At 40.2% G+C, this 13408-nt stretch overlaps 1 protein-coding gene, 1 long non-coding RNA gene and 1 pseudogene across 3 annotated transcripts in view; 1 reads left to right on the forward strand and 2 right to left on the reverse strand.

Annotated features, from left to right (window-relative positions):
* Positions 1–13408, reverse strand: part of LOC146454574 (uncharacterized) — a 66255-nt gene that overhangs the window by 21007 nt on the left and 31840 nt on the right. The gene's annotated exons all lie outside the window — the stretch shown is intronic.
* On the reverse strand, positions 1140–5383 carry LOC146454576 (uncharacterized; annotated as a pseudogene).
* On the forward strand, positions 6621–10865 carry LOC146454577 (uncharacterized). 2 transcript variants are annotated; one of them, XR_014859206.1, is made up of 2 exons: positions 6621–6730; positions 9101–10865. It is a non-coding gene; the product is annotated as an uncharacterized LOC146454577 (long non-coding RNA). The 2 variants fall into 2 exon arrangements; XR_014859205.1 differs by lacking the exon at positions 6621–6730 and adding an exon at positions 8231–8496.

The following is a 13408-nucleotide window of genomic DNA, read 5'->3' on the forward strand; positions in this document are numbered from 1 at the left end:
CAGATCGCGCTCGCGATTACAAACCAAGATGGCGGCGGTTCCATCGAGGCGTACCGGTCTCGAGAATCCCACGGAAAAATAGGGGGACTTTGAACAGTCTAGAACGCTTGGGGAAACGTACCCTGGTCAAGGGGAACGTAGATTCTGGGGAAAAAGTAAAGTCAGCTGACATTCTATACAACCACCTACCCCTTCCCGGACGATAGGGAATTTTGAGAGGCAGAGGTATGGACAGTTCCGAGGGAAAGCACAAGCATTCGTAATAATTTTTGCACATTTGGCGCCCCATAGTCAACACGTTTTTTAACTGATAGCTGAGAAACGGGGCTGAAATTTTAATTGGTAGTTGAGAAATCGCCGAACATTTTACTGGTATCTGAGATATGAGATTCCAACGTCCATACCCTTTCTATAAGTGGGTCTGTTGCGTTGCGTAATGAATAATTCCAAATGTTGCCACCCTTAAGCCTAGCTTAAAGAGGCAGTTTAAACCGTCGTTCGACTTGCCGCTCAAAACAGGTTTATTCACTGGTGTGTGGGGTAAAAATATCAAACTTCTAATAAATAGCTTTTTTTGATTTTATCTCAAACGTAGATAAACGGTAGAGAAAGTGATCTAGCAAAAGGACGTTCAAAGTTATAGTAGTTCGTCAAGGCTGTAGGCAGGGGGAGGGGCACGATGGGTACATCCGCACACCCCCTCCCCTCCGGCCGGCCACAAAGGTCCGCCAAATCGGGGAGTGATTATAAGATATGATACGACTGACGATAACTTTGTTTAGACACCGTAATTCCATTAGCTACATAATTATCATTATCAACTAACCATCCATCTACCTAACTACGGTTATAAAAGTTTAAAAAAATTAAAGCAAAAAAAATGTGGCTTTTCTTGGAGGCCGTGTCTAAAATCTTACCTAAATCTGTGGCGACTCATGACCAACTTAGTCTGAAAATAATTAAAGGAAATCGCTTACTTGGCCTAATTCTAGGGGTGAACTGTTCCACAACTGAGCTCCATTGTATGAGAAACTTCTTTAAATGATTAGTGCGGGGTTGTAGAAGAGTAAGTGTGTTTTCCGTATTCGCTAAATGATAAAATTCAAATTATCGCAGAAAAAAAAAACTTAGATAGATAGTTTAATGATCAATACATGGCAGCCCGAAGGCTGAATTGCGTATGTACAATTAATAAAATCGATAAAAGGTACGTTTAAAACTAGGTACAATAAATAAAGATATAAAAAATATGATAAAAAGGGAAACTAAGAATCTATATATATATATTATCAATACAGGATCTAATAATAAAACTATTTCTAAAACGATCTGTCTTGCATTTAGGTACGGTAAAACGCCTGTTGCACCTTAGAGTATAACGTGACGGTCCACTAAATGGTATTAAACAGTTCAGACGGTGATCTGGGTCCTTAATAATGGTGTCAAAAGCATTAGTGCATAGCCCTGTGATGAAATCTGCAATGGGGACAATGTTCACTATTTCGATGGCCTCCTGGTAGGGTAGTCCTGAGCATATTATAGACATGGCCCACTTTTCGACACGCACCAACTCGTCTTTTAGGTACTTTGGCAGGGCGTAAAAAAAGACAGGCGCTGCGTACGTAAGAACCGAGCGTATTCAAGCAGTGTAAAAGGTGGACATGTCCTGCCGAGGAACTCTTGATCTCTTTAACTGCACTAAGAAATACAGACGCTTTGACGCTTTCTTGATGACGTCACTAATATGTTCGTTCCACGTAAGGTTGCTCGATATGGTCAAACCCAGTAGTCTAGCACTAGTCCTCTCTAGCTCTTTACCATCTACTACGATAGACGCAAACTCGGGCTCATCTTTTGCAAAAGATATCCTGAGCTCCTTACACTTGTCGCTATTGAGTTTGACTCTCTTCTGCGTAGACCACTCGGCAACCTTGTCCGCAATCTCTTGGGCATGACTTCGGTTGCCCTTGGCAACGACTTCTGATGCGGTCGTATCGTCGACATATTTCCATACATTAGCTAAATTATCAACATCTAAATCATTTATGAGTACAAGGAATAGCCATGGGCCTAGTTTTGTTCCCTGAGGAACCCCAGAGGGCACTGAACCCCACTCGGAGTAACAGCCCTCGGATAGTTTGATCCTTTGGGAACGATTAGAAAGGAAATCTATGATCCAATTGATAATTCTTGTGGGAAGATTTAACCTACACAATTTCTCTACAAGTATTCTATGATCTATAAAGTCAAACGCTTTTTTATAATCAAAGAGAATAGTTCTAACTGTAGCGCCGTTGCCATCAGTTTCCTTGGACCAGTTGTGAAGCATGTGTATCAGTGCCTGAGTAGTTGAGGAATTGGGAACAGCTCCATATTGGCTTGGGTCGAGCACATCTAGAACTGCAGGTTTTACGTAATCGTGAACCACGCACTCTTCTGCGACCTTCGACAGACATGGAGTAAGGGAGATAGGTCTGAGCTGTTTCTTCAGGTCTTCAACCGGCTTCACCTTAGGTAGAGGAGATACGTCCGCGAATTTCCAGATCTTCGGAAGAGACTGCTCTTTTAAGGAGAGATTGATGATTCTGCTGATTAGGAAGGACAAAAGTTCAGCATACTCCTTGAGCATACAGTTTGGTATCTTGTCTGGACCACACGCCTTAGAGGGGTTTAACGCAGCTAATAACTTAAAAATACGCATTTCCGAAACCTCCGGATGCTCAGGCGAGTCCTCGTCGATGCGAAGTTTGGTCAGCGGTTGGGGCAAGCGATATTCTTCAAGAGGTCCAAGAAACGGTCAGTATAAAATGCAGACTGCAGACTGCAGATTGCAGACTGCAGACTTGGTATAAAATGCAGACTAGGTATAAAATGCAGACTGAGACCAAAACCGCCTCTAGTTAACATCTGTCGATGTCAAATTGCTTGCCCCCTCGGGAATATCAAGTCAATTGTGAAAACCGTCATGGGCGTAATTGTTTACGAACTAATGCAAAGCGATTAAGCTCGAGCCTTCTTTAAGAAAGGGCCTCAGGAAATGAAAGCTACCAAATCGAGATAAAGAAAACAAACTGTTGAGAAATGGGTCAAAAATAAGGTCAATTTCGTGGGAGATGATCTCGGAAATGTGATTGCGTGACACTAGGGTAAGTTGAAAATTGAAAATGTATCCTGTATTTGACGAAGAGGCGGTTTTGATATCAGTCTGCATTTTATACCCAGTCTGCAGTCTGCAATCTGCAGTCTGCAGTCTGCATTTTATACTGACCGGTTCAAGAAAGGCCTCGTTGATTGCGTTTGCAAGATCCTGGTCACTAAGATTTTCAATTCCTTCAATATGGATTTGACTAGAAACGTTCCCCGGGTTTGAGTTGAAACCGCACAAACGTTTGACTTCCTTCCACCAAACCTTAGGATTCTCCTCCTTCATATGCTCAACGTTAGACTTGTAAAACGAGGCCTTGCACGATTTCCTTTCACGATTAACAGCATTTCTGTGGAACTTGTACAGCATTGATTCCGTGCCGCCATCGTGAAAGGCTTTTTGTCGTTTGAGAATGAGTGATTTAGGTGATCGTTCATCCACGGGGCATCAGATGTGTTGACGCGAACTCTCCTGATGGGCATCAGAAGGTCGAGCCCTGTGTGTAGCACTTTATTGAATATATATGTCAAGCATATTCTGGCAACAACTTGCAGAAGAGAATAACATTGTCCAATCAATTGCACACAGCCCGGCATAGTAAATCGAACGTTCGAAAATCGAACTCAATCGGATTGAGTTCGATTGAGTTCGATTGAAATTAAGTTCGATTGGGTTCGATTTACTATGCCGGGACACAGGTATCTACCAAGCTCAGCTCTCCTACTTTCCCGCTTGTCACGCTTGAACACAAATCTAGATTGTTGACGACAATTGTCTCTTACTTTGGCTTCCACAGTAATGGTATTATGGTCAGACAGGCGAAAGGGTGGGAAGCCCTGAGGGGCATCGTAAAAGCGGTGCAGGTTAGTGAGGACACGGTCTAAGATTGCGTCCCCTCTGGTTGGAATTTTCACTATTTGTTTGAGCCGGAAGTGCCTTTCAATTGGCTTCGTGTCAAGACGATTAAAGTCTCCTGCCACAACAAGAGCGCAATCAGGAAAGCGTGACTCGGCAAGTTGCAGCGACTGGAATAAGTGTTCTTGCATGAACTCGTTTTCAGCGGCGGACCAATGTGGATGATAGACGACAGCTACTATCAGGGAAGAGAATCCTCGCGGCAGGCGTTTGGGGCGTAGCTGAACCCATAATACCTCGTGATCGGAGCAGCACGAAAAATCGTCCAGTCGTTTGTATCGAATTACTGCATTGATGTAGAGACAAACACCACCATGATGATCAGACGAACGGTCCCTACGTAGGACTGAGTAGCCCGGAATATCGATGACTGAAAAAGCGATTGAAGACTGGAACCATGTTTCAGTGATAAAAGCGAGACTGACATTGTTGCGCAACACGAATTCACACACTTCACTCATGTTGGGTACAATTGACATGACATTTGTAACCATCATTTTAGGAACATAAAATGAATTACTGTGAGTGAGTTCTTCACGAGATCCCGTGTCCCGTGTCCCGCGCGCAGTCCAGCACAGAGTTAGTTGTTTGACGGTTGTCCCATGTATTTCTTTCGGAATCCCGCGGGTTATTTGGATCATCTGGAATGCCAGCAGAGGTGTTAAATTGAATATTTAATGACTCCCTTGAAGTGTTATGCAAAAGAGCTTCGCCTTCGAAATTTCCAGTTGACCCAGTAGATACAGTTTGTTGGGAACGACGGAGGTAATACGAGTCTCCTAAAAACGACTGCGACGGGAGGGTATGTACGTGGCCACTACACATGGCGTGTGAATTGCGTGCACAGTCAACGTATGCGAACAAACAAGCGTGATCGTCTTTAATTGCTGATTCCTAATTAACAAGACGCTGAGGAATTTGGGGTGAAGTGGGTGGGTTGAGATCGGTCCCACTTCTGGTAATTTGTACTCCCGAGAAAAAAGAGCTGAGTAAAAAAAGATTGCCTAATAAGGTAACTCGGATTGTAGATGTGGTTTTGTAATGTTAAAGCAGTTGTGATGTAAGTAATTTTGAAGGTAGGGCAGTAAACCCCATAATCAGCTTAGTTCCCAGACGCTTCCGGCGGGCTCTATATATTAGGCCTGGGTTCTATATTCGCGCGGTGACGCCACTGGACCACCCTTATAATCCGCCACATAATACGAAACTCGACCGTGAACATCCAGTTTCTCGGCTATGTAAAGCGAGGAAAACAAAGTTTAAAAAAAAAGCTTTTAAATTCTTAGCGATGACAGGAAGACGTGACGGACTTTACAGTCGTGTTCTTAGTGGCCTGGCCTTTGAGTGAAGGCGAGGCTGGAGTTGATTTTGTTACTAAGCAACACAAAACGTACGCATTTTAATACCGTGCTAATAGACCAGCAAATTTGTATTTCGTTTGCCATAACAAAAACGAAGGGAACTGACACTATTTAAAGTTACCAACTTTAATTAACATTATTCATTCTTTCACTTATTATTGTTTTTCGACTTGAATAAGCCTTGTACGTGCTAGTTTGTGTGCGGCTCATCAAATGTCACAATATTTTCACAAGAATATTTTAAAATATGCTCCCATGCAGTGTTTAGGGCGAAAGTATTACTCGCCAGTGGAGAGGACGATAATATGACTCCAGTAAAAACGAGTGTGGATAAGATTTTCGCGCATTGTTAAACCAGCAAAACTGTATGGCATAAGGTACTAGCAGCAATGTCAAGGCTCATTCACTGGCGACATCTAATGACGTGTTTCCTACACAAACTATCTATACTTATTTCTATCGCACTGTAAGAGGGCCTGGGTACGATTACCACTTCAATCAAGTGTCCCGTATGTACTGCGTGTAACCAATGTACTCCACATTGCTTTTGTTAATCATTCACAGAAAAATAACTTTGCTTTGGGTGACATGATTCTACTATAAAGAAGCTAAAAGAGATATTCTAAAGCTAAAACGTCCCTGCTTTTCATAGCAGAAAATGAACATCACGCATGCAACTCTTCCAACCGCAAATAATTAAATTATTATTAGTTTTCTACTTCGAATGGTGCGCAATCTCGTACCCAGAGTCCTCAGGCTCTTTGGTCAGCGATTGGTCGCCAGGAGAGACTCTGAGGTACTAGAATTTTATTGGCGCAGGATTTCAGCGTTTAAACAATGCAAGCCGTTACGGAACAGCCCATAAAAAAATATTTTTTTGAATTTTCCAGAGTCTTTCCAGGTTACCAACCGCTAGCTAAACAGCCTGAGGACTCTGGGTATGAGATTGAATGGGGCGCGCAGTGCAAATTGAGGAAACTCTTATTTATCGCGGTAAAGTTTGAAAAATTCTGTTTAATCAGTGAAAATTTGATCTTTTCGTTACGAAAAGCTAGCTGTCAACGCAAGGTAAGCTGTGTATTGGTTTTTTTCTACAACGAGAAGTAGTTCGAATCGTTTCCTACCACAAATAGCGCGCGCAGTGCAAATTAAACAATTAAATAAGTCTATTATGACGTAACAAATCATCACTATAACAACTGAAACTTTCTCGTTTCGCCGAAAGTTTCATTCCGTTATAAAGCTTGAAAAAGTCTGTTTATTCAGTGAAGATTTGATCTTCTCGTTAAGGAAAGCTAGCTGAATAAAGGTAAGATGCGTATTCATTTTTTTCTAAAACGAAAATTAGATTGGGGAGAACTGCACACTTTTTTTTCACTTTCCGTAAAGGCCCCGTCACAAAAATCATAATCAGAGACATCCAGCGGTTCATCTTTACAGCCCATGCAGACGGCCTGAAAGCCTGCCTTTGCACTCAAGGGAGAAAACTGGCGATTGTTTTGATACTTTGACACTTAATATCGTGGGTGACAAAGTACTCCTCAATTTTTGCGCGACATTTCAGGGTTAGTATTGAATTTCCAACTGAAATTACAAAATTGCTTTGGCAAAGTGTCAAAAACTCACCATTGTGAGCGTAATTTGTCACCCATGATATTAAAAGATAATCAAATGGTATACTCGTGAAGTTAGAAAATAATTTCACTTGCGTTTTGTCAAAAGTATGCTCGGGAAATTCTTAGAAAAAGACGAGCTTCAAATTGATTACCTATACTAACACGTAAGTGGCATAGGAAAATTAATTCCTTTTGTTATAATTAACAAAAAGACAATAAATTTCATCAAGAGGGGAAAGGAAAAAAACTCTGAAATGATCCTGAAGAAAATACTTGCCTATGATAAAATCCCTGCAAGCTGCACGGACCCATGTCACACATTACAAGGCCATTCAATTTCTCTCACAAAAACATGGCTGAAGTTGCAAAACGACGCATAACAAAGATTCTGCCCTATAAACGTATTGTAAAACGTTTAATTAACAAATTAGAAAGGAAAGTAGTTTTCTCGTGCAACTTGAAAAATGTCGCAGAAAGGTGGAATCGATTCCAATAAGAATTTATTTGCGGTGAAAGGTGCACCTAATTTAAACCGTCAGTGCAACTTGAAAGATTTTTTGTTCTTTTCCTTTTTCAAATGTCAAGAAATACTTTGATACTAGCCTCCATGACAAAACTGCCTTAACATCGTACTATTTTCAGTTTAAGTTTCTTATGCCACAGGGGTGCAGCGGAGAAATGACTTTTTCGTATTTATCCTTGATTTTTTCGCGAGAGAGACATTACAAACTGCGGGTTTTTTCTCCTATGTTTATGGTTTCCAATGATTTGTTTTGATATACTCAAAAACAGCTGATCAACGTAATAGAGCAGCAGTATGCCGTAATTCAAAGCTTGGCGAATGAAAGAAGTTGGCTGCAAGAACACAGCAACATACAAAAAAGCCAAGTAGCACAATGTTACGAAAAAATCGTAGAATGGCAAGAATACGGTAAACGCCTTAAAAAGGAATTGGAGCATTTAAGAACTCCAGACAAACAATGGAAGGAAGGACTAACAAAAGCAGTGGATGAATTAAAAACAGAAAGAGAAAAATTGTACTCTTCTTTAAAGTCGAAAAACAAAAAGATAAAAGAAACTCTTGAATCGGCATTTATCCTCGGGAGAGGTATTTGTGAAGAATATTGTGCTTTGTACTATAACTACACGTTACTTCTTAATGATGCGTACTGGATTCAGAGCGGTTGGTGTCGAAAATAGGTCGCTCATCTTCAAAACTTGGTTGAAACTTGGTCAACTGATGCATATGGCGCATTGATCTCTGGCACGCATGGCGTTTGATTATCAGCTACGCGTAGACTTTTATCCTTTGAAACGCATGTACATTCAATCTCTAGCAGGCATGGTGCTTTAATTTCTGTCAAGCATGGGGTTTGAGTATTCCAAAGTTGATACTGAGTCTGCAGGAAGTGCCCATCTGCCCATTAGTGAATCGCTGCCCAGAAAATCAACAAGCAAGGTAAGTTGAACAAAGGATACAAGTATGATAATATTCCTTTTCGGCCATCACCGTGTTAATTATGTGTTAACATGTATAGTTGTCAGGCGGCACATATGGGGAACTCCGTTTCCCACCTTATTGTCAAAGAAAATCAGTCACGAATGGCTAGAAGCTCTTTTGAATCTCGTTTGTTTGCCTTTCGTTCCCTAGGCCTCTAATTTACAAAAACTTTGGAATACGCTAACTTAACTCGAAGGCCATAAATGTGATAAATATGTTAATCCTTTATTTCACAAAAAAAGTCTTTTTATTTAGTAACAATCAGAACTCGCAATGTTTTGAAGATGAGCGACCTATTTTCAACACAAATTCGACTTGAATATCAATAATTGTGAGTATAGAGTGGCTATGCCTTATATGGTGGGGTGAAATCCAGTATGAACGATTTGACGACGAACAACAGCCTCGTCGAAATTGAGCTCACAGGCGCCTATCTGTTCCTCCCACGAGGATGGATTCGATTGAACTGTTCTGCTTCTCTAATAGTATGATGCTTTCTCTTTTATTGTGGTATATCGTTAGGGTGATCCTATATCAGGTCGCACTCTTTTTTTCTTTTCAGCCAAGAAGTCGTATCCAGAGATTCAAGAAATGGGTGAATGGTTTCTGGTCAGAGGCACTAATCGACAGTTTTATTGCACTGGGGTGATAATTTATAACAAAACTAGAAAATTATTTCTTTTTGTTTCTGCTGTCAGACAAACATTTTTGGGTTTTAAAATGACATCAAATTCTCGTGATACTTCCCCTTTAAGAGACGGAATCCCATACCTTGGATGTCTGGTTCCATTCTTAATTTGATCAAGAAAAAGGAATCTATAAGACAAAAGCTGAAACTATCTTCCTCGAACCACCTAAGGGCGAAGTTAAAAAACTTGCGCAAAACAGTTTTAACTGTTGAACGGCGGTGATGAGTTTGTTGGTTCCGTCGAGTCCGACCTCAACACAAACCAAAAGCGTTTTTTGTCGATATTGAAGCTGAGTTCAAAATCGCATACAACTCCTGGTCGAGTCTCGACGCCAATATCAGCCAGTTTATCCACTGACCCAGGTAATCGTACGCCGTTAAGATCTTCAGCTGAAAATCCTCGGGAAATAGCCAATCTGTTTAAGGTGGCCGAACACAGTTTTTCCAGTACACAGGTGTTAGTAAACATTATTTGAAAACTACGTACTTCTGAGTACCCGAAATTAGCATGGTGCAAGATTAACTAAGAAGGAATAAATTTTGATACTTCTTGTTGAACAAGGTGCCGTTGCCATGGCAACGCAGCAAGCTATTAACCGTCCACAAATAATGGTTTTTCTTAATTTTTAGAAAATGCACTCGTTAGATTTTTTCCATATTTTGTATCCAGAAAAACTCACCAAATACTGACATAGTGACGCTACTTTCGTGTAATTTTAACAGACAGATCTCCTGCAAATGTTGGTTTTGCACTTTAATGTTTTTTGAAGATACCCTCTGTTAGATTTTGTTTTTGGTTTGTGAGCAAGTTTCGCTTTTACAAAAATTCTGTTTTGTCAAATTTCACGGAATTCTAACGAACGGTTCCTTAGAAAACAGTTCATTTCCATTAAAAAAAAACAGTCACAATTTTTTGCTCAAATGCGCACGCGTGGCTTTTAATTAGGGCTTCTTAGAAAGATGAAAAGCGTACAAAAAGGCTTAGCTCATTGTGAACTCACTTTCGTTGTTTGGCGATAAATGAAGAAGGATTCACAAACGTGAAACTAAGTTATTTTAAGAGCAAAACTTACCTTTGTGATCCATTTGGTATAAAATCGAGGGATCGATAGTATTTGCTTACTACAACCCTAGCGCGCGCTTAATAGCATCACTAACAGAATCTGTAAAGCGCGCGCAAACTGTGTTCGGCCACCTTAACTTCTACTTCGCATCAGTTTTCGCCCATGAAACCCCTCCTCCATTCCCCCCTTCGTCATGAAGCCTTGCCAATGCGCCAGCTTCGCCTGATATCAGTTTCGGAATTAACGATTAAGGTTAGTGAGGTCCAATCCATGCTCGAAGCCCTTGATGTCATGAATGCCGCCCTAGTGAACAGAGAATTACAGGCCCATCTCCTTACCGTCACTGGTATGTCTGGTATCCAAAGTCTTGGAGCGATGTGTATTTAACAACTCAAAGATGTACGAGGTGGTAAGAGATTGTCAACATGGATTTATTAGAGGGCAATCATGCACCTCCAACCTTTTGGAAGTTTTGGACCACGTGGGCTCCCTACTAGACGACGGAAAACAGATGGACATGATCTATACGGATATGTCTAAGGCCTTCGTTTAGGTGAACTACACGGCTGTCTACTGCAAAACTATTACGGGTTCGGATTTGGAGGCAGCTTCTTGCAGTGGTTTAGTTCTTACCTGATGGGTCGCTACCAAAGTGTAACAGTGCTGAGTGAAACCGGAATACTTCAGCAGGGGTTTCAATAAGTTCTGAAGTAGGCGGCAGACCTATTAAAGTAGGCGGCTGTAACACTTCAGGGGCTGTAAGGCTCCTCCCTTTAGGGGGCCTGCTCCCCCAGAAAATTTTGGAACCTAGAAGCCCGGAAATGCCATTTCCTGAATTCTGGCATCAAATTCAGTTCTAAAATAAATATTAATTAAGTAACGATAGCATTAGTGATAACTGTATTTAGTTTTTCAGGTGAAGTTCAATTTTAATAAAAGGATAACGTCAACCTTAGAATACTGAATCTTGGGAATTTTTGATTACATACAGTATACAGCAATGTGAAGCATTTGCAGATGCATAGCTGAAGTCCAGAAGTATTACATCAAAACAAATAGGAAAACAATGTTTAGAAATAAAATGAAAGTTTATCTTGCTTTGTTGTTGTCTAACTATCGTTCTATGGGTAACTAGCCTGTTTTCTCATACCACAAGAAACTCCATCCAAGCGTTTTAGCGAGTCAAGATTATTGTCATTGGGGGTGACTGTGTTGAAAATGACGCGCCGTTTGTTTCAAACTGTTCGGTATTTTTTAGTCACTGTATTATCATTCCGAAGTATCTTCTCTGTCGTCCAAATATAAATATTATTAACCCTTCAAATGCTTGCTTCTTTGAGTTGTTTGCAATAACTAGATCTGTTGCAGTAATAATAAGTAATCATTAGTTGTTTGATACGGTGTTCATTGTAATCGTGTCAATCAATCTATTATCTATTAGTATAAATCTACTATTGTTCTATGACGAAAGCCGTTCTCTGATTGGCTACGCTACTCGCTATCTATTCTGTGATAGATAGTGAGTAGCGGTTTTCAACAAAATGGCGGCCGCTTCATCGCGTATTCGAAGTGTCTGCGATGAGGATATAGATAATTTACTTGTTTAGTTTTGCGCGACTAGTAAATTTATACTAAAACAATTAGATTATTCGCTCTCGATTTCTATCACACGATAGAAATCTCGAGCTCATAATCTAATTGTTAATTACTGACTGATCAGTAGTGTAATTTCAATTTAGTCATCATTTGATCATTTCAATGGATAAGTAGTGTTTCACTCGATTAGCTGTGATGCAATTGATCCGCTGCGTTTAACTGAATTAGCTTTGCTTTAATCGGTTAATAGTTATGTAAATCGATCAGTTGCGTTTCACTCGATCAGTTTAGTTTTATAAGCGGCGAGTTTTGTTTTTATTTATCACTTGTCTTTCAGTTGATCAGTTTAGATTTTATTATCAGCGAGTTGTGTTTTTATCGATCAGTTTTGTTCAATCGATCTGGCAGTGTTTCAATTAATCCGTTGAGCTCTTATCGATCAGTTGTGTGTCAATCGATCAAATTGTTTCAATAGATTGGTTGGGTCTTTCAGATCAGTCAGTTGAGCAGGTTCTTGTGATCTTTTAAGTTCTTCAGTTTCACGTATAATTCCTTATATTTTGCAGGCATCAACCATTATTAACCACTTTTTTTAATGTTTCTAGGAGTCAAAAGACTGTACAGCATTGTTCAATGCCCTTTTTTCTATTAATATTTCTTACTTTGACTAAAACACATTGAGCTGATCAATGAAACCATACCACGATTGACAGTTACTTTGTGAGATAGTTTCCGAGATTTCTGGAAATAAGAAGTAAAACGTAAATGAGGTTACTTGGAATTTTTGGAATTTTTTTTAGGAACTGTTGTGTCATAGATCTCTAAAACCTTTGTATTCTTAGAAATTTCAAGTTTTTCTAGAATATGCTGTGCATTTTATGGCTTGGAATTTGTAAGAAGTTCTTGGATAACCGGAATTGCAGTTCATTGATTGCTAATTGTTAATGGCATTTCTGGGAATGCCTGGGAATTACAAGACTGTTGTAATAATTTTCAAACACTCAGTTCTAGGAGCTTTAATTTTGACTTTCTTTTGCTTGAGATTCCTGTACTTAAGTGCTAGTTAAGACAATGCACTATCAAGTGAAAAATACCGACGCATTTAAATTGAAAAGAAAACGCACACCAACCATAACTTGCTTAACACGCAGTTAGATCACTCGAAGACGCAAAAAAAAAGCGGGGTGTTGTCAAAGCCGAACTCATAGCACTGCGAGTTAAAGCGAGAGTGGTTTCTTATGGATTTCTTATTTCAAATTTCTTTTCAAGCGAGAGTCGACGGCAGATCGTGAGAGTTGCAACTCTCGTAGTGACTCTCGCGCGACTTTCAACGACTCCTGCGCTTTTTTAATCTGTCGAGGCATTTGGAGAGATTGTTGCCACGGACACAATTTTATGAAACACATGTCTCCTGTTCTTTCAGGAGAATTCGTAGTCTGAGGACTCTACAATGCAATATTGCATTCTTTGAACGTTTTTTAAACTAGAGTCACCATCGGGACCGCGAGTTAGTGTCCTTAAT

This window comes from Pavona decussata, unplaced genomic scaffold (genome assembly GCF_977016875.1).
Source record: "Pavona decussata unplaced genomic scaffold, jaPavDecu1.1 SCAFFOLD_300, whole genome shotgun sequence".
Classification (NCBI taxonomy): domain Eukaryota; kingdom Metazoa; phylum Cnidaria; class Anthozoa; order Scleractinia; family Agariciidae; genus Pavona; species Pavona decussata.